Below are 21,472 nucleotides of genomic sequence, written 5' to 3'. Positions count from 1 at the left end.
CCAGTCCATGCAGAATGTAGGCACCCTATATAGTGGTACCTCGGGTTAAGAACTTAATTCGTTCTGGAGGTCTGTTCTTAACTTGAAACTGTTCTTAACCTGAGGTAGCACTTTAGCTAATGGGGCCTCCCGCTGCCGCTGCACGATTTCTATTCTCATCCTGAAGCAAAGTTCTTAACCCAAGGTACAATTTCTGGGTTAGCGGAGTCTGTAACCTGAAGCGTCTGTAAACTGAGGTACCACTGTATATAGAAATGAGCAAACCAGTGCACATAACAAAATATGTATTTTATCAAAGTAATTGTTGAACTGAAAGACAATTGAGAAGAAATATATTAATAGTGAATTTTTTGGGGGGCTCCCAAGAGAGTGGGGCCCTAAGCTATAGCTTGTTTCGCTTATACGTAAATCCAGCACTGCCTCTGAAGGAAAACTGGGAAGGGACTGTCTCCCCTCCTCCAAATGGGGTGCCTGGATGCTTGATGATTGAGTCTCCAATCCAAATTTTTGGAGACATCCTCTGCAACATGGTGAAGTTTGTATGCCACTGTTTTATTTCTGTGTTTCGCATTACAGTCATACCTTGGGCTACAGACGCTTCAGGTTGCACGTTTTCGGATTATGGACACACCGAAACCCAGAAGTATCGGAACGTGTGACGTGGCAGCTCAAAAAGCCAATGCAATTCTGGGCTGCATCAATAGGAGTATAGCATCTAGATCAAGGGAAGTAATAGTGCCACTGTATTCTGCTCTGGTCAGACCTCACCTGGAGTACTGTGTCCAGTTCTGGGCACCACAGTTCAAGAAGGACACTGACAAACTGGAACGTGTCCAGAGGAGGGCAACCAAAATGGTCAAAGGCCTGGAAACGATGCCTTATGAGGAACGGCTAAGGGAGCTGGGCATGTTTAGCCTGGAGAAGAGGAGGTTAAGGGGTGACATGATAGCCATGTTCAAATATATAAAAGGATGTCACATAGAGGAGGGAGAAAGGTTGTTTTCTGCTGCTCCAGAGAAGCGGACACGGAGCAATGGATCCAAACTACAAGAAAGAAGATTCCACCTAAACATTAGGAAGAACTTCCTGACAGCAAGAGCTGTTTGACAGTGGAATTTGCTGCCAAGGAGTGTGGTGGGGTCTCCTTCTTTGGAGGTCTTTAAGCAGAGGCTTGACAACCATATGTCAGGAGTGCTCTGATGGTGTTTCCTGCTTGGCAGGGGGTTGGACTCGATGGCCCTGGTGGTCTCTTCCAACTCTAGGATTCTATGATTCTATGGGTTACTTCCAGGTTTCGGTGCTCACGCATGCTCAGAAGTACTAAATCATGCTTTGCACATGCGCAGAAGCACCAAATCGCAACATGTGCGTGCGCAGACGTGGCGCTGAGGGTTGTGAACTGTGTCCAGTTCTGGGCACCACAGTTCAAGAAGGACGCTGACAAACTGGAACGTGTCTCCTGCACGGATCACGTTCGCAACCTGAGCGTCCACTGTATTCTGTTTACTCTTAAGTTGTCAAATTAGGCTAGTTTCTTTTCCTAGATGGCTTGCATTTGCTTATTAACCCTTTGTTTATTCCTAATGGTTTCTGATACTTTTTTCTGGATTGCTATCTGCCACGAGCCACAATTGTGGACGCAGTTTTGTGGGAGAGTGGTGTACAACAGAGAGAGGAATATCATGATGACACAGCAAATCAGTTTCTTATCTTTGTTCTTTTAAGTTTTCATCTACCGTACACTTAATCTCATGTCCTTTGCTCTTTCCACTCTCTTCTTCTCGTGAGGTTTTGCATTTTTGGCTCCGATCCTTTTTCTCCTTCGCTTTTCCATTCTCTTATCTTCTTATCATCGTATCTAAACTAATAACTCTCCCAGTTCTCTTGAGCGCCTGTTCTTAGGTGCCCCAAACGCACCACCCACAAGAGGGAGCTAGCAATCTGCAGGTGGGCAGAGAGGAACCCCAAAGTTTGCAGAAGTTCACAAAATCTTTAGGGGGAAAGCAAACCGAAAAGAGGGCAAAGGACACCCAAAGCAGCCCGTGCTCTTTGACCAGGGGGTCAACAAACTTTTTCATCAGGGGGCCAGTCCACTGTCCCTCAGACCTTGTGGGGGGGCCAGACTATATTTTTTTGGGGGGGGAATGAACGAATTCCTATGCCCCATAAATAACGCAGAGATGCATTTTAAATAAAAGGACACATTCTACTCATGTAAAAACACCAGGCAGGTCCCACATATAACCCAGAGGTGCATTTTACATAAAAGGACACATTCTACTCATGTAAAAACACCAGACAGGCTTCACAAATAACCCAGAGGTGCATTTTAAATAAAAGGACACATTCTACTCATGTAAAAACACCAGGCAGGCTTCACAAATAACCCAGAGGTGCATTTTAAATAAAAGGACACATTCTACTCATGTAAAAACACCAGGCAGGCTTCACAAATAACCCAGAGGTGCATTTTAAATAAAAGGACACATTCTACTCATGTAAAAACACCAGGCAGGTCCCACATATAACCCAGAGGTGCATTTTAAATAAAAGCACACATTCTACTCATGTAAAAACACCAGGCAGGCCCCACATATAACCCAGAGATGCATTTTACATAAAAGGACACATTCTACTCATGTAAAAACACACTGATTCCTGAGCCATCCGTACGCTGGATTGAGAAGGCGATTGGGCCAGATTCACCCATCGGGCCTTAGTTTGCCTACTCATGCTCTTTGGTCACGAAATACTGAATTTCTCTTTTTGGAGAGAGGAGTGTAAAATGTGGAGAGGGGAACATGATGGAGTATTGTGGAAGAAGGATCATCCAGCTGGCTGAAACAGTGAACAGGGACTTTAAAGTCCTGCCCAGAGACGAATGGCTGATGAAGATGATGGACTACGCCGAAATGGCAAAAATGACCGGGGAAATCAGAAACCAAGAAGACAGAAACTTTAATAAGGGATGGGAGAAACTTTATAATTTACTTAAGAGAACACTGTAAACAACTTAAAACTATGGCAGGGTTTGAGTGACGCTTGTGATGTATTAAAAACTAAGGAGGAAATGGATTATTTTAGGAAAATAGAGAAAATATATGATGCAGTAGAAAAAAGTTTGAAATGGAAACATTGGAGGAAAGTTCAAGGATTCAGGGAATCATGAATGTTGATGATTAATGTCTGAATTTAAATGTATAGAGTAAAACTGAATAAAAGTGTAAAACTGAATAAAAAAGAATTATAAAAAGCGGGGGAGAAGAAGAAACAATGAAGAGAAGCTTGTCATACGGCAACATTTTGTTCCTGTTTTATACATGAGATGTTCAGCATGTTCCCTTTCTTCATTAAAAACGAAACACAGGGCACTTCAGCACTATTGCTATTTTGGAGCGGGATAAGTCCACATTTCAGGGACGCGGGTGGTGCTGTGGGTTAAACCACAGAGCCTAGGACTTGCCGATCAGAAGGTCGGCAGTTCGAATCCCCGCGACAGGGTGAGCTGCCATTGCTCAGTCCCTGCTCCTGCCAACCTAGCAGTTCGGAAGCACATCAAAGTGCAAGTAGATAAATAGGTACCCCTCCAGTGGGAAGGTAAACGGCGTTTCCGTGTGCGGCTTAGTCATGCTGGCCAAATGACCCGGAAGGTGTACGCTGGCTCCCTTTGCCTATAGAGTGAGATGAGCACCGCAACCACAGAGTCGTCCACAACTGGACCTAACAGTCAGGGGTCCCTTTACCTTTACTAACTCCACATTTAATGCACATTTAAGTCATCTTAAGAGCCATGGCATCCTGCAATGAACCTCGGGAACTATAGTTCACCCATCACAGAACTAATTCCTAGCACCCTTAACTGACTACAGTCCCCAGGATTCTGTGTGAAGCCACATGCCTGAAACTCATGGTGTGGGTGTGACCTCAATCCCACAATGGCAAGTTCAGGTTGTGTAATTAGAGTTGATTGGGAGGTCATGTGCCACAAACCTACTTCCCCACCCACGTCCCCGAAGAGCCGGCTTTTAGCAATAAGGAAGTTGGAAGAAAACACACCGGAAAGTGTGAGCCAATATTTGCTTTGACACAGGAGCATCTAACCTAAATTGGAACGCTCATTGAATAACCAAATAGCCTAATTGCCCCACAAATGAATTGGGATAACTCATTAAATAGCCAACCTTTTCTAAACTCTCTGCAAAAAAACCAACGCAGAATGAATTCTCGTCTAATCTCCCTGAAAACAAAGCAGAACAAATTCTCATTCAAGAGCCAACTTTCCCTCATCTCCCTGTAAAGGAATCAGGATGAATTCCTCAAGAAACGGGTAGCCTGGAACTGCCCCCTCCAAAACAAACAAACAAAATCCTTAAGTGCATCGTTTTCCTTTGGTCTTCCTCCTTTCAACATCTTGTCTAAATTGGCCTCTTATCTTTGAAAAGTTCCTTCCCATCATTAAACGCAAAACCCTTTGTCTTTCTCGATGTTCCTCCCACACACCTGAGCGGCCTATAAAATCACCCCACGCTTCACAGCATGATGACTTTGACCTATTAAAGCAATGAGTCACCCGACTGGAGACGCAGGAGGGCAGGGAGAGAGAAGGAGAGAGAGAGACATCTCTTCCAGCAGAGCCACAACACTTCTCAGATGACTGATAGTTGGGGTTGGGATTAGGGTTAGGGTTGGGGTTAGAGTTGGGATTAGGGTTAGGGTCAAGGTTGGGATTATGTTTAGGGTTAGAGTTGGGATTAGGTTTAGGTTTAGGGTTGGGGTTGGGGTTAGAGTTGAGATTGGGGTTAGAGTTGGGATTAGGTTTAGGGTTGGGGTTAGAGTTGGGACTGGGGTTAGAGTTGGGATTAGGTTTGGGGTTAGGGTTGGGGTTAGAGTTGGGATTAGGTTTGGGGTTAGGGTTGGGGTTAGAGTTGGGATTAGGGTTAGGGTTAGGGTTAGGGTTGGGGTTGGGGTTGGGGTTAGAGTTAGAGTTGGGGTTAGGGTTGGGGTTAGAATTGGGATTAGGGTTAGAGTTAGGGTTAGGGTTGGGGTTAGAGTTGGGATTAGGTTTAGGGTTAGGGTTGGGGTTAGAGTTGGGATTAGGGTTAGGGTAGAGGTTAGAGTTGGGACTGGGGTTAGAGTTGGGATTAGGTTTGGGGTTAGGGTTGGGGTTAGAGTTGGGATTAGGGTTAGGGTTAGGGTTAGGGTTAGGGTTAGGTTTAGGGTTAGGGTAGGGGTTAGAGTTGGGTTAGGGTTAGGGTTAGATTTAGGGTTAGGGTTAGGGTTAACTGGAACCTGCTAGATGTTTCCGACTGTTTTTATTTACCTGATATATTTCAAACTGTTCAAAGCTGTCAGTACGCATGGATGTCTTTGCGCAACACGAATAAGGAGGTGCTTTTCAGTTTACTAATATGCTTTCTTTTAACAAAGGCTTTCAGAAACATTTCGATTTAGCAGACATTTGTGGATTTTCTAAGTGATACGGCTGCTTAGAAGAGCTGACCACATAAAGAAGTGGTTTCGGCTTGCGGGGAAATGTCAGAAAGGAAGCTTTCTATTTCTTTCATTTCCCTAATAAGATTGTTAAGATGGGCTGAGAAGCAGAATATCTGGGTGAAGTGGTCGGCCGCTGTGAGTACAAGATGCTGGCAGAGATGAGCTGCTGGCCTGATCCAGATGCAGCACTCTCCTTATGTACTTAAGGTCTCAGTTCATTCCTTGCTATCTCCAGGTGGGCTGGAAGAGACCCTCTGCCGGAAACCCTGGAGAACAGCTGCCAGTCACTGTAGACAATATTGAGTTAGATGGACCAATTGACACAATATAAGACAGCTTTCTGTTGTCTTTGTCCATGGAGTTTTCTTGGCAGGGATACTGGAGTGGCTTGCAGGTTCCTCCTCCAGGTGGATCACGTTTGGTCAAAACTCTCCACTATGACCTGTTCATCTTGGGTGCCCTGCTCGGCATAGCTCATAGCTTCTCTGAGTTATTCAAGCCCCTTCGCCACGGCAAGGCAGTGATCCATGAACCCTGAGTGCTCACTGGACGGACAGATTGTGAAGCTGAGGCTCCAGTACTTTGGCCACCTCATGAGAAGAGAAGACTCCTTGGAAAAGACCCTGATGTTGGGAAAGATGGAGGGCACAAGGAGAAGGGGGCGACAGAGGACGGGATGGTTGGATAGTGTTTTCGAGGTTACCAGCATGAGTTTGACCAAACTGCGGGAGGCAGTGGAGGACAGAGGTGCCTGGCGTGCTCTGGTCCAGGGGGTCGCGAAGAGTCGGACACGGCTAAAAGACTAAACAACAACAAGAAGAAGAAGACAGCTTTCTATGTGTTTTTCATGCAAAAGGCCGCAGGTTCAGTATCCAACATACCCATTTGGGGATGGGACAAAATCCTGTCCTAAACCCTGGACAGCAACTGATCAGACATGAGACCCTCCCAGTGTCCCTATTTTCCAGGGACAGTACTGTATTTACAGAAGATGTCCCGGTTTCTGATTTTATCCTGGAATGCCCTGCTTTTCCTTTATGTTGTTCAGTTGTTTATTGGTGTCCGACTCTTCGTGACCCCTGGACCAGAGCATGCCAGTCACTCCTGTCTTCCACTGCCTCCCGCAGTTTGGTCAAACTCATGCTGGTCGCTTCGAGAACACTGTCCCACCATCTCGTCCTCTGTCGTCCCCTCCTCCTTGTGCCCTCCATCTTTCCCAACATCAGGGTCTTTTCCAGGGAGTCTTCTCTTCTCATGAGGTGGCCAAAGTCTTGGAGCCTCAGCTTCACGATCTGTCCTTCCAGTGAGCACTCAGGGCTGATTTCCTTCAGTATGGAGAGGTTTGATCTTCTTGCAGTCCATGGGACTCTCAAGAGTCTCCTCCAGCACCAGAATTCAAAAGCATCAATTCTTCGGCAATCAGCCTTCTTTATGGTCCAGCTCTCACTTCCATACATCACTACTGGGAAAACCAGAGCTTTAACTATACAGACCTTTGTTGGCAAGGTGAGGTCTCTGCCTTAGGATGTCCCTATTTTCTGTCTGTCATTTTCATGGTCCAGATTATTATAGCAATTTGTGCAATTGCAGTTGTTGCGGAACTCACCATTGGCAAAGCAATCGCAGTACAGCTTAAGACACGGTGATTTTGTACAGTTGCATGGTTTTCTGGGGCGATTTGCCAATTCGGAGGAAATTATTCCATTGAATGGTGGGCAGGCTTGGGTCTGAATACTAGGTGTCCCAGCAAGATTGTAATGACGTGTACCTTTTTAGCTTAACACTTTTACTTCATGCATATGGCGTGTTATCTTTGTCCTCTCAGCTTCATGGGACTGCAGAGCTGAGATTCTCCCCCCTCCCCCTTTCTCTCTTTAAAAACATTTCTTCTGGCAATTCTTTTTAAATTACTATTATTTGCAATGTATAGTGTTATATTTTGTATGCGGGTGGGTGGGAAGACGTCCAACAGACAGGCTTTCAGGAACATCTCTTTGCAAACCCAGTTGAAATGACATTTGGCCAGCATCACAACACAGATTTTGTTGCAAAAGCAAATAGCAGTATATCCTTGGATAAGACAATATTGAAAGGAAGTCAGTTAAAATAAATATTTGCTGGAAAGCAGTAGTTGCCTTGCTAGCCCCAGTCCTGACTTCAGTGGGGAAGTTTATGGTGCAGATCTTACTATTAGTATATATTACGAATAACACATTATCAGAGCTAGACCCAGAAATATCTCACTATGATATACAAAAAATCAAGGTGAAAATTTATATCATAGCCTCAAACAGCATAAAACAACATTTATAGTAAGCTTTTTAAAAATTATGTATCACTGTACTACATATTCCAAATTTCAATAGACTGTTTTCATTTGATTCCCTATTTTCATGTTGGAGGGTATGAGACAATGGGGAGCTGACTGGACCAGGAGTCTGGCTTAGGACAGGTCAGCTTGCTATGAGAGAGAAACTGGGAAAAGGACACTTTTGCCGTAAGATCTGAACATGCGCAATAAGCAGAGTCTCTCCAGGAGTTGCTGGGGACATCTGGATTTGGGCCAACAGAAGAGTCAGGACCAAGCCACTTATTAACAGCCGGGGACAAACAAAGTTCATTTCTACACAAACCAAACCTTGTTTATGAACTGTAGTTTGCCAAGGCAACTAGAGGCCCTACGGTCATCAGGCAAGGCCTTGCTGGTGGTGACACTATTGCGGGCTGCCTGGCTGGCATTGAGCAACGACAGGGTCTTTTTGGCAGTGGCTCTTTGTTTCCCAAATGCCCTCCCTTGTGAGGTGTGTCTGCTTTCTTCATTGCTGTCTCACAGAAAGAATTTTAAAACCTTCCTGTTTAGCCAGACATTTGATGGCTGAAATATACTGTTCCTGGCAACCCTGTGAAACCACTGGGTGAATGTTTTTAAACTGTGTTTGGAATGTTTTTCGGTTCTTTTGAGAATGCTTGTTTAAATGGTTGGTATTTGGAAGAAAGGCGGATATAAACTGAAATCATCATTATCCTCAGCTCTGAGAGAAATTACTCAGTGTCCCTATAATAATAACAATTTATTATTTATACCCCGCCCATCTGGCTGGGTTTCCCCAGCCACTCTGGGCGGCTTCCAAAAAAATATTAAAATACTGTAATACATCACACATTAAAAACTTCCCTAAACAGGACTGTCTTCAGATGTCTTCAAAAAGTCAGGTAGTTGTTTATTTTCTTGACATCTGATGGGAAGGTGTTCCATAGGGCGGGTGCCACCACTGAGAAGGCCCTCTGCCTGGTTCCCTGTAACTTGGCTTCTCGCAGTGAGGGAACCACCAGAAGGCCCTCGGCGCTGGACCTCAGTGTCCGGGCAGAACGATGGGGGTGGAGACACTCCTTCAGATATACTGGACCGAGGCCATTTAGGGCTTTAAAGGTCAGCACCAACACTTTGAATTGTGCTCGGAAACATACTGGGACCCAGTGCAGGTCTTTCAGGACTGGTGTTATATGGTCTCGGCAGCCGCTCCCAGTCACCAGTCTAGCTGCCGCATTCTGGATTAGTTGTAGTTTCCGGGTCACCTTCAAAGGTAGCCCCACATAGAGCGCATTGCAGTAGTCCAAGCGGGAGATAAATAGAGCATGCACCACTCTGGCAAGACAGTCTGCGGGCAGGGAGGGTGTCATCCTGCATACCAGATGGAGCTGATAAACAGCTGCCCTGGACACAGAATTGACCTGCGCCTCCATGGACAGCTGTGAGTTCAGAATGACTCCCAGGCTGCCCACCTGGTCCTTCAGGGGCACAGTTACCCCATTCAGGACCAGGGAATCCTCCACTTAACCTATAGGAACAGGGTATGGGTCTGAAGCTACACAAAGCTATCGCTTTGCAGGTCTGAGTCTGGTAAGTAGGAGGTGGCAGCCCTATCTGAAATCCTGGAGAGCTGCTGCCAGTCAGTGCAGACAATATGGGGCTAGATAGGCCAGTTTAAGGCAGTTTCCCTCTGTAGCCTGCCAGGAAGGGTGAGTTCCCACCACTAACAGCTCTATAATATATTCTGATTTTCACCCTTTGTCCTCCCTGAGGTTTTAACAAGATCGTAAAGGTTCCTTGAAAACTAGAAATGTTTTGAGTCCTTGATTTTCGCCAGCTCCTCCTTCAGTGCACACATGCAGAGACCTCTGCTCTGATTCCTATTAACCACCTGCAAAACAGACTCTTAAATAGCTGCCGATCCTAGGAGAAGAGTTGAGAGATGGAAGTGGGCCAGGCCTGTAGATACCACCGGCCGCTGCTGCAGAAAGCGGAAACACATGCAGAGACCCTAAGGCAGCCTTTCTCAACCTGTGGGTCCCCAGATGTTGTGGGACTACAACTCCCATCACCCCTAGCTAGCAAGGCCAGAGCTCAGGAATGATGGGAGTTGTAGTCCAACAACATCTGGGGACCCACAGGTTGAGAACCGCTGCCCTAAGGGGTGAAGGGCACAGTCGTGGGCCAGGGGTCAGCTTCACCTGCTGAACACCAGCCTGAAGGGGGAGATGGCAGAGTGACTCCATTTGCAGATGATCAGGCTTCACCCTCCAGAGGTTGTGGACTCTCCTTCCTTGGGGGTTTTTAAGCAGAGGTTGGATGGCCATCTGTCATGGATGCTTTAGCTGAGATGGACTAGATGGCCTTTGAGTCCCTTCCAACTCTATGAGAAGGCACTAATGGGAATCAGATGGCTCCAGCCTTCTGAAACAGAGCTCTCAGCAACAGTCAGGTGCTGGAAACGACGCCTGTGGTTCTTGGCCCTACCTTGCTGCAGCTAGAATGCGGCAGCTAGACTGGTGACTGGGAACAGCCGCCAAGCCCATATAACACCGGTCCTGAAAGACCTACATTGGCTCCCAGTACGTTCCAAGCACAATTCAAAGTGTTGGTGCTGACCTGAAAGCCCTAAACGGTCTTGGCCCAGTATACCTGAAGGAGCGTCTCCTCCCCCATCATTCAGCCTGGACATGGAGGTCCAGCTCCAAGCGCCTTCTGGCGGTTCCCTCACTGCGAGAAGTGAGGTTACAGGGAACCAGGCAGAGGGCCTTCTCGGTGGTGGCACCCGCCTTTTGCAACGCCTTCCCATCAGATGTCAAGGGAATAAACAACTATCTGATGTTTAGCAGACATCTGAAGGCAGCCCTGCCTAGGGAAGCTTTTTAATGACTGATATATTAATACAAAAAAATTCCTTCCAGTAGCACCTTAAAGACCAACGAAGTTAGTTCTTGGTATGAGCTTTCGTGTGCATGCACACTTCTTCAGATTCTTCAGGTATCTGAAGAAGTCTGCATGCACACGAAAGCTCATACCAAGAACTAACTTAGTTGGTCTTTAAGGTGCTACTGGAAGGATTTTTTTTGTTTTGACTATGGCAGACCAACACGGCTACCTATCTGTAACTGATATATTAATGTATTTTTAATCTTTTGTTGGAAGCCACCTAGGGAAACCCAGCCAGATGTGCAGGGTATAAATTATTATTATTATTATTATTATTATTATTATTATTATTATTATTATTATTATTAGAGACATCACCTTGCCAGCAAAGGCCTGTATAGTCAAAGCTATGGTTTCCCCAGTAGTGATGTATGGAAGTGAGAGCTGGACCATAAAGAAGGCACATCGCCGAAGAATTGATGCTTTTGAATTCTGGTGCTGGAGGAGACTCTTGAGAGTCCCATGGACTGCAAGAAGATCAAACCTATCCATTCTGAAGGAAATCAGCCCTGAGAGCTCACTGGAAGAACAGATCCTGAAGCTGAGGCTCCAATACTTTGGCCACCTCATGAGAAGAGAAGACTCCCTGGAAAAGACCCTGATGTTGGGAAAGATGGAGGGCACGAGGAGAAGGGGACGACAGAGAACGAGATGGTTGGACAGTGTTCTCGAAGCTACCAGCATGAGTTTGACCAAACTGCGGGAGGCAGTGGAAGACAGGAGTGCCTGGCGTGCTCTGGTCCAGGGGGTCACGAAGAGTCGGACACGACTAAACAACAACAGTTATGATTATTATTCTCTGTCTGTATCCTTGGCTCTGTGATCATCTGGATTCCCTGACCTCTGGACTGTCGGAATGCAAATTCTGATCTCAGGCAAGTGTTTGTCGGAGATTCCTAGCCCCTGCTCTCTCAACAACAGGACTCGGATGGCACAACGACACACACCAGCTCTGAACCCAGTCCCAGAACATATGAACATGGGAAGAGACCAGTGCATAAGAAACGTAAGCACGCAAATCTGTACCGAGGAAGAAAAAGAGCTGTGTAACTGGATCACCCATCTGTCCCAGAATCCTGTTCTCACAGTGGCCACCCCTCGTTTGCAATGCCAGGGAAGCAGCTTGTGGGGAGAGGGGTCTGGAAGAATAGTGGGGTGCTGCCCCTCCACCCTTAATACTGCCCCACACCCCAGCCAGGCATTGCAGCCAAAAGCCCTGGTGTGCTGCTGTGCAGACACAGCAAACAAACTCGCTCTGCCGGTAAACTATTTGTTCTGATGTCCGGCTAAATGGAACATTTTGTTCAGGTTGTGTCCCCCTGCAAAGGGTTGTCCCCTGAGTCTCTGGGTATCGGAAGGATTTCTGCCAGCTCAGCTTGCCAGATCATTCACTCGGGGGTCAGTTCACACATGGCTCCCTGCCGCTTGAGTTGTCGCAGTTTGGTTGCTGGGCCTTGAGCCTTTTTCAGATGGTGTTAGGGTGAAATGCCTTTGGGCGGCAGGAACTGGCATCAGCACGGAAGGCTTCCTGTCTCACCCCAATATATACAGTGGTACCTTGGTTCTCAAACGCCTTGGTACTCAAACAACTTGGAACCCAAACACTGCAAACCCAGAAGGAAGTGTTCCTGTTTGCGAACCTTTTTCGGAAGCCGAACGTGCTCCATTTTGAGTGTTACGCTTCTGATTTGAGTGCCACTCTTCCGTTTTGAGTGTTACGCTGAGGTCTGTCTGTTTTTGCTATTTATTTTGCGTTTTTGTTTTCGCAGCTCTTTTTGTTTTGTTTTTGTGACTGCGTGGAACCCAGTTCAGGTACTGATTGGTTGATTGTGTGACTGCAGTACATTGTTTATTGCTTTCGTTTTATGGATCAATGGTCTCGCTAGATAGTAAAATCCATGTTAAATTGCTGCTTTAGGGGTAGTTTTTAAAAGTTTGGAACGGATTAATCCATTCTATGGGAAAGCGTGCCTTGGTTTTGGAACACTTTGGTTTTGGAACGGACTTCCAGAACGCAGTGGCGTAGCTTGGGGGGTGCAGGGGGGGCCGGCTGCACCCGGCGCAACATCTGGGGGTTAGGGTTAGGGTGCGCAAATCCACGGGTTAAGGGGTGCAAATCCACGGGTTAGGGGGTGCAAATTACTTGCCTTGCCCCGGGTGCTGACAACCCACGCTACGCCACTGCCAGAACGGATTAAGTTTGAGAACCAAGGTACCACTGTATGCACATTCACTGCAAATTGTGTGAAGCCTCTCTCTCTCTCCCCCCCCCCCACTGCATCTGAGGTCTCCTCCAGAAAACCTGTTTTTTTGAGCATAAATGATCATAGAATCTCAGTAGATACGCTACACCCACAGCATTCCCCTGATCCACATAGCTGTCAACTTTTCCCTTTTTTAAAGGTAAATTCCATTATTCCGAATAGGATTCCTCACAAGAAAAGGGAAAAGTTGACAGCTATGCTGATCCACCAAACTTGTAACTCTATTAAAAAAAGAGAGAGATGAGGTTTCTTGCATGACTTGCTTTTGAGAAATCCATGCTGGGTTTCAGCTGATAACTATAATCCCACCTCCTTGCCTACAGCAAAGACACCTTTCTGATTCTGTGTTGGGCCTGTGACTTAACTGGCGCCTATCCATTTGTGAACGGAAAACAGAATTTTAATCCCATGCCATTGAGAAAGGGCAGCCACACCCCAACTCACCCGCTGTCAGGAGATCGTCCTACACTCGAGTAGGACCCTGGCAGAGACACATGCCCAACTGGCATGTTCCCTCCCTCCTGGTCTTTCGTTCGGGAGCTTCAAAAGCTTTCTTCTGCCCGAACATCACAGCGACCGATGCCAACAGACATCAACACACTTAGGGATCCACAGAGTCTTCGCAGTTTGTGTAACAGACCTCAGCAGCTCAGCATTTTGGCTAATCTACTTTATTTACATATAAACACACACGGAGCACTGCAACATGGCTCCCTCTCTCTCTAGCATCAGACAGCAAAGAGAAAAAGAACAAAGGACAATAGTCCCACTTCACACAACACAGTAACACAAACATCCTGTCTCCGTCACGTCCCACTCTGTGGAGTCAAAACATACACCGTCGTTTGATAGACAACAATCCCATGACTGCAATCACGGAGCAGGAATTCTAACACCCTCCTCACCCAGGGAAGAGGAGCAATGAATGTCTTCTCTTCCTCAATCTCTCACTCTCTCTTCTCCGACAGTCTGGCCAGGCTGAGAGAGGAACAATTAAACCTTCCTCATCCTGGCAGAGCAACCTCAAGGGGAAACAGTTAGGGAGGAAGACGGCATCAACGGAAATTAGCTTAGCGTGGAATTAGTGGTGGGGTTATATAATGGGAAGTGGAGTTGCATTTTCTTTGATTTCTAGCCTGGTCCAATCTGAAGACTAGGACAGGTATCTCTGGCTGTCTATCTATCATCTATCATCTATCTATCTATCATCTATCATCTATCTATCTATCTATCATCTATCTATCTATCTATCTATCTATCTATCTATCTATCTATCATCTATCTATCATCTATCTATCTATCTATCTATCTATCTATCTATCTATCTATCTATCATCTATATCTATCATCTATGTATCATCTATCTATCTATCTATCTATCTATCATCTATCTATCTCTATCTATCTATCTATCATCTATCTATCATCTATCATCTATCATCTATCATCTATCTATCTATCATCTATCTATCCAGGGTGCTATTTTTCTATATATATATAAGAAAGAGGTGCTGGATCACACCATGAACCATACCATTGGAAGGGACCTTGAGGATCATTTAGTCCAACCCCCTGAAATGCAGGAACCTTTTGCCCAACGTGGTTCTCGAACCCATTACCCTGAGATTCAGAGCCTCAGTGCTACGAGCTACCGTATTTTTCGCTCTGTAAGACGCACCAGACCACAAGACGCACCTAGTTTTTGGAGGAGGAAAACAAGAAAAATAATATTCTAAATCTCAGAAGCCAGAACAGCAAGAGGAATCGCTGTGCAGTGAAAGCAGCAATCCCTCTTGCTGTTCTGGCTTCTGGGATAGCTGCACAGCCTGCATTCACTCCATAAGACGCACACACATTTCCCCTTACTTTTCAGGAGGGAAAAAGTGAGTCTTATAGAGCAAAAAATATGGTATGTCTACCAGCTATGTCTATCCCAGGTCTTCAGTGTGTAATTCTCTGGATTTTGCAGAAGGTCCCAGGTCCAATTGTCCAACCAGAAAAAGAAGAGAAATGAACATTATATGAGTGATTATAACATGCAGAAATGTACTATGTTGTTGAGGATCGCTTGTGAAATATGTGTATTGGGAGAAACGGAACACCTCCATTGTTCTTTTATACAGTGGTACCTCGGGTTACATACACTTCAGGTTACAGACGCTTCAGGTTACAGACTTCGCTAACCCAGAAATAGCACCTCCGGTTAAGAACTTTGCTTCAGGATAAGAACAGAAATCGTGCTCCGGTGGTGCAGCAGCAGCAGGAGGCCCCAGTAGCTAAAGTGGTGCTTCAGGTTAAGAACAGTTTCAGGTTAAGAACGGACCTCTGGAACGAATTAAGTACTTAACCTGAGGTACTACTGTAATAGCAATGGCGCCCACCTGAGAGGTACTAGCCCTGTTTATCTATCTAAGTATCCAGAGCCGTCTTTCCTATTGGGCTTACTGGCACATTGCGCCAGGGCGCTGGCCTCTCAGGGGTGCCCCAGTGAGTAGGGGAGCTGTGCGGCTTTGCCAGCGGCCTCCCCTTTCCCTGCACGCACGCCAGCTGTGCCCCACCAACCATATGGCTGGCGGGTGTGCAGCTTGCCTCCCAAGCCCCCACGGGAGTAGGGTGATCCCCACAGAGGTTTTTGGAAAGGTCAACAACTCTGGGAAAGGGGAGGATCTTTGAACCACGGCGCTGGATATGCTTAAGACGGCCCTGTAAGTGTCTATGTATCTATTTACCGTTGTGCCTCAGAAGCCGAACGCCTTGGGAGATGAACGTTTTGGCCCCCAAACGCCGCAAACCCGGAAGTGAGTGTTCCGGTTTGCAAACGTTCTTTGGAAGCCAAACGTCTGACACTGCTTCCATGATTTCTGGTTGCGTGCAGGAAGCTCCTGCAGCCAATCGGAAGCCGCGCCTTGGTTGTCAAACGTTTTCGGAAGTCAGACGGACGTCCGCAACAGATTCCATTCGACAATTTTACCCTAAGGTCCCAGGGCAGGTTATGGTAAAACAAGTACAGTGGTACGTCAGGTTAAGAACTTAATTCGTTCTGGAGGTCCGTTCTTAACCTGAAACTGTTCTTAACCTGAAGCACCACTTTAGCTAATGGGGCCTCCTGCTGCCACCACGCCACCACCATGTGATTTCTGTTCTCATCCTGAAGCAAAGTTCTTAACCTGAGGTACTATTTCTGGGTTACCGGAGTCTGTAACCTGAAGCGTCTATAACCTGAAGCATCTGGAACCCAAGGTACTACTGTACAATATTAAAAAACAACTTAAAACATCTTACAATCAGTAAAATCAGGCGAGTCCTAAAAATGTAGACCTCAGGTGTCAAAAGCCAGGTGTGTCTTTAGCATCCTCCGAAAGTTGTACAATGAAGGTACCCAGCGCCCCTTTGTGGGGAGGGAGTTCCACTGCTTAGGGGCCACAGAGAAGTCTCACTCCTGAACTGTCACCATCGCTTTGGGCCTCTGAGGGTAGGGGAACTACCAAGAGGGTCCCCTTGGCCAATCTTGGCACCCGAGAGGGTCTGTAGGGAAGCATGACAAGCATCGTGCACTGAAAAGCATGCTGCTACCTGGTGGATTGGGGTCATTAGGGCCAATGGGGCATTGCCCCACTAACCTGAGTCTGCCCTCTCGGACGCTGTGCTCCAATAAGCAGCTGAAGTGTGTCTTGCTTCAGGTTCCAATGCTGCTGGTTGCCAAAGGGACAAAGTCCCTTTCAGACTGGGGCTGCCCAGAGCTGCTTAGAGAGCAAAGGGACCAGGAGAGCAGTGTCTTGGGTGCAAAGGTCTCCCCTGCTTTGCAACATCTACACAACACTGTTATTACGACTGACGGGTTACAGGACTGGACTGGGAAAGGATTTCAGGACCGATGCAGGGGGTAGTGAGCTGTGGTCCAAAATATCAGGCTTTTGTGGGGCCTGTGGCTTGAATCCCATCAGATTCAGGCAGTGCTGAAATAGGCAGGTAAAGGTAAGGTAAAGGACCACTGGATGGTTAAGTCCAGTCAGAGGTGACTATGGGGTTGTGGCGCTCATCTCGCTTTCAGGCCGAAGGAGCCAGTGTTTGTCCACAGACAGCTTTCCGGATCATGTGACCAGCAGGACTAAACCGCTTCTGGCACAACGGGACACTGTGATGGAAACCAGAGCGCATGGAAACACCATTTACCTTCCCGCCACAACGGTACCTATTTATCTACTTGCACTGGTGTGCTTTTGAACTTCTAGGTTGGCAGGAGCTGGGACAGAGCAACAGGAGCTCACTCCGTTGCGGGGATTCGAACCGCCGACCTTCCGATCGGCAAGCCCAAGAGGCTCAGTGGTTTAGACCACAGCGCCACCCTACCAAATAGGTAGAGTAGGCACTGACCCATGTCCTTTAGGGGTCCTGTGGCAACAGATCAAAGTAATATTGATTTGATCTTGAACGATCAAACAAAAATATATATTAGCGGATCATTTGCGAGGGGCACCCCGAGATTTCAACTGCATAGGAGCCTCCAGAGGGGTTAATCTGGCACTGACTGCAGGGCCAGGAAATAATTTAAAGGTGAGTGGGTGGGATTAGGACAGGCATGGCCATGTGCCCCGCAGGGGGCACTGGAGGCCCCAACAGCTGCCCCCAAATGCCAGGTGTTGGTGCCAGCTGTATCTGAGCAACAGCCAGGGCATTTTCGAACAGTGAAAGAGCATGGGGTTCACTTGCCGAAGCAACGCCCCAGCTGGGGACTATATTTTGCAAATCCGGGCATACTAAGAGTTTTGCCACCAAGGAGGCCCTCTGTTTCCCTGAGTGTGTTTACCTCCTGAAACATCCACCACTCTGCCGCCAGCTCCTTATCACTTTGGAGTTTATAATAATAATAATAATAAATTTTTATTTATACCCCTCCCTCCCCAGCCAGAGCTGGGCTCAGGGTGGCTAACACCAGTAACATTACAGTAAAAACATAATGGGGGGAACAATTTAAAATACAGGTTAAAATGCAATTTAAAATGCAGCCTCATCAAAACCATAAGGGGAGGGAAACATAAGGGTCAGACTGAGTCCAAACCAAAGGCCAGGCAGAACAGCTCTGTCTTGCAGGCCCTGCAGAAAGATGTCAAGTCCCGCAGGGCCCTGGTCTCTTGTGACAGAGCATTTCACCAAGTCGGGGCCAGTACCGAAAAGGCCCTGGTCCAAGTTGAGACCAATCTAACCACCTTGCGACTCGGGACCTCCAAAGTGTTGTCATTTATGGACCTTAAGGTTCTTCGCGGGGCATACCAGGAGAGGCGGTCCCGTAGGTACGTGGGTTCTAGGCAAGAAGTGATTTCAGTTCCTGCGGGTATCCTCATTTCTATGCAAACACTCCCCTCGCCCGCGCCGCAAACAAATTAAGAGATTGACTGCACCGTGACAACTCCAAGCAAATTCAGGTCTCGCAAGAACAAAACCAGGTTTCGCTTCAATGATAAAACAAATGAAAAGACAAGGTTGGGGGGGGGGTCAAGCCCAGGTTTCCAAAGCAAGGGGTGTTTTCGTGTTGATGGAGTCATCTGATACTTCCTTTCATCCTTCTATTAAAGCAAGCAACATAACTATTTTCTGTGCGTATAACAATGAGGATGAGGTTTGTTCCCAGTCCTGTCGCTAACACGCCACCTGTGCCTATTTTGATTGCCCACTGGGCGTTAAGACTCGCTCGAAACTGGATCGGATCATTTTGCAAGCAGAGAGCCAATTGTTTTTGACATTCCCAAACACAATTGTGCTTTAAATACATGGGAAGCTGCATTGAAAAGGAGCCAGGCTGCTGCTCCACCTAGCTCAGCATTGTCTACCCAGACCGGCAGAGGTTATCCAGGGTTTCATGGGCAAGGGGGCCTCACCCTGCCCTACCCAGAAATTTTAGAAGCTAGATGCTGCTGTCTGGCATTGATAGCAGCCTGCATTTCTCGTGGCTTTCTGGGAAGCAGGGAAACGTGCGCTTAATAGTTCAAGTTGTGCTTCCAGCGCATGCTACGAGGAAATTAAAGGAGGCTTGCTCCAATTGAACACCTTGCATTACACTAAGTAAATAAGAGTTTAGCTCAAATTCCTTCTGTCTGATGCAGGAAGCAGAAACTACTAATTTGTGGAGATGTCCATGTGCAGTTTGTGACAAACCTGTGGGAGAACGCATCATCCTGGAGTTCATTTATTTGTTGGATTGGTAAAATTTATACATCCCTCAACTGTAAAACAAAAACAAAAGACCCTCAAGGCCTTAACCAACCTGGTGCCCTTCAGATATTTTGTGCTGGCTGATGGGAGTTGTAGTCCCAAACTTCTGGAGGGCACTGAGTTGGCAAAGCCTAGAGGGGCTGTGTGTTGTGTGTTTGATGGACTGCTGCACATAGCTGTCAAGTGTCCCTTATTTGGCGGGACAGTCCCTTATTCCAGTGCCATGTCCCACTGCTGTCCCTTATTGATGATGTCTCTTAAATAAGCTACTGAAGGTAATGGGGCCTTTTCTATGTCCAGCTTGCTTTGTCAACAACAAATTGTTGCTGTTTTTTTGTGTTGAATATATGCTATATGTCCAGTTACAGATAGGTAGCCGTGTTGGTCTGCCATAGTCAAAACAAAAAAAAATTCCTTCCAGTAGCACCTTAAAGACCAACTAAGTTAGTTCTTGGTATGAGCTTTCGTGTGCATGCACACTTCTTCAGTGTGTATCTGAATTATTTCCGTGTCTGAATCTTCATCCTTAGAGCCATGGATGTTCCCAGGAATTTTGGGAGGGTGGGGAAACCAAATTCTGAAAGTGAGGAATAAGCTAGTTTTTCACACACACAAATGATCATAACAGTGTCAGTATATTTTGCTTCAGATCTCAGGCTCACAAATACTAGGAAGTTTTTTGTTCCATGAAAGCTGGGGATCTGGGGAATTGGGGTTCATCCAGTAATCCCCTGACCCCTGCAAACTATGGGTGTCCATGCCACTTGATCAGGTCAAGTAATATGTTTTAAACTCTCAGCCTGGACAAAAAAACCCCAATACAGTAAAAAGAATAAACAACAGCTCCTGGCAAACCCAAACACCCTGAGCTGAACAGGGAGGTAGCATAATAGAAATCACAATATATTCTTCCTAAATGTGTTTTTCCAAGGTCTGCCTGTGTCCTCACAGTTGCTCCACAGAGATTAGTAAAGGATTTGATTTGACTCATCAAATAACTAACAGTTGAATAACTTTTTGCTCCGATTTATTAATGGCCAGATCGTTCCAAGTAATGTCCGCCCACACCTCTGCTTCCTAGCCCAGCCACACTTAACAACCAATACAACACTGGACCCAGAGGCACTGGGTTCAAATCTTGGTCAGATATGAAGGCTTTTGGTTGTAGTGAGTGGGGAATACAATGTTGTCACAACCCCCCTTGCAAGAACCTAATGCCAGAGTTTATTCATGCTTACTCAAAAGGAAGCAGCCAGCAACCTTTTTTTAAAAAAAACACACCAACAAACCACACTTGTACATCATAAATAAACCATGAATCATCATGAATTAAATCACGTTATCGTGCAAAATGTGAGCTATGTTGCAATTACTCAAAATTTTTCTAAACCTGTTCATATACCACTTTGAACCCCCCAAGGGCTGATTGCCTGACCTTCTTTTTTAAAAGAATTTTTAAAAATGGCCATTTAATTGTGTGTGTTTTTTAAGTCTTCAAGGCTGCAAACTGATCTAGCTGTTGGGTCCCATCTCCCTAGCAGGTCACAACCTATTTAAAACCGGCGGTTGACAAAACAGGAACCTAAAAATAGCGCAAGAGGGAGAGATCGACATCCCAGGGGATTCAGTTATCACAAACCTGGGGGGAAAGGGGAAGGAAACGACCCAGATAGGATCAAAGGGAACACTTCTGTGTGAGGAGGGTGGAAGTTTTCGTGGAGTGCCTGACCTCTGGAACTCCTCGCTACTGGAGTGTGTCAGAGACGTTTTCCGCGCGCTGTTCCGCAACCTGCAAACACACCCACCCCAAACTTACAGTTTCTGCTTTTTCCGGGGAGAATCTCACGATGCCGGGTCTCTTTGCTTTTCCATGCTCAGTTCCTTTGCCTGATAAAAGCAGCAGGAGGAGGAGGAATCGCCGGGAAATACAACATCTCACCCCCCCTCTACCCGCCTCTCCTTGGCTGGCTTCTCGCGCGCGCTCTTGCGCTTGTTTCTTCCCAACCCTTCGCTTGTTTCTGTCTGGGTTTGCCAAAGAGACGCAGCAGCAAAGCGGAGTGGAGGCAGAGAGGCGTGCCTGGGACTGCGAACTGGCCTGCCCAGACTGGCCCCTGGGTGGAGAAAGAGTAGAGAAGAGGCTGCCCTGCCTCTCTCTCTCTCTCTCTCTCTCTCTCTCTCTCTCTCTCCCTTTCTCTCTCTCTCTCTCTGGGCAAAGATGACTAGAAATGCAAGTTGCTGCGCTCTCAAG

At 46.7% G+C, this 21,472-nt stretch overlaps 1 protein-coding gene across 2 annotated transcripts in view; it reads right to left on the bottom strand.

Annotated features, from left to right (window-relative positions):
* Positions 1–21,400, bottom strand: part of P2RY2 (purinergic receptor P2Y2) — a 48,478-nt gene extending 27,078 nt beyond the window's left edge. The window contains exon 1 of one of the 2 annotated variants that reach the window (XM_081910021.1): positions 21,030–21,400. The gene's annotated coding sequence lies outside the window, so the exon portion shown is untranslated. The remainder of the gene's footprint in view (positions 1–21,029) is intronic. The other variant, XM_081910020.1, reaches the window with a different exon arrangement.
* Positions 21,401–21,472: the final 72 nt, after the last annotated feature.

The sequence above is a fragment of the Podarcis melisellensis genome (genome assembly GCF_964234715.1).
Source record: "Podarcis melisellensis genome assembly, chromosome: 4".
In the NCBI taxonomy this organism is placed as follows: Eukaryota; Metazoa; Chordata; class Lepidosauria; order Squamata; family Lacertidae; genus Podarcis; species Podarcis melisellensis.
This window is presented reverse-complemented; position numbering and strand designations above follow the sequence as displayed.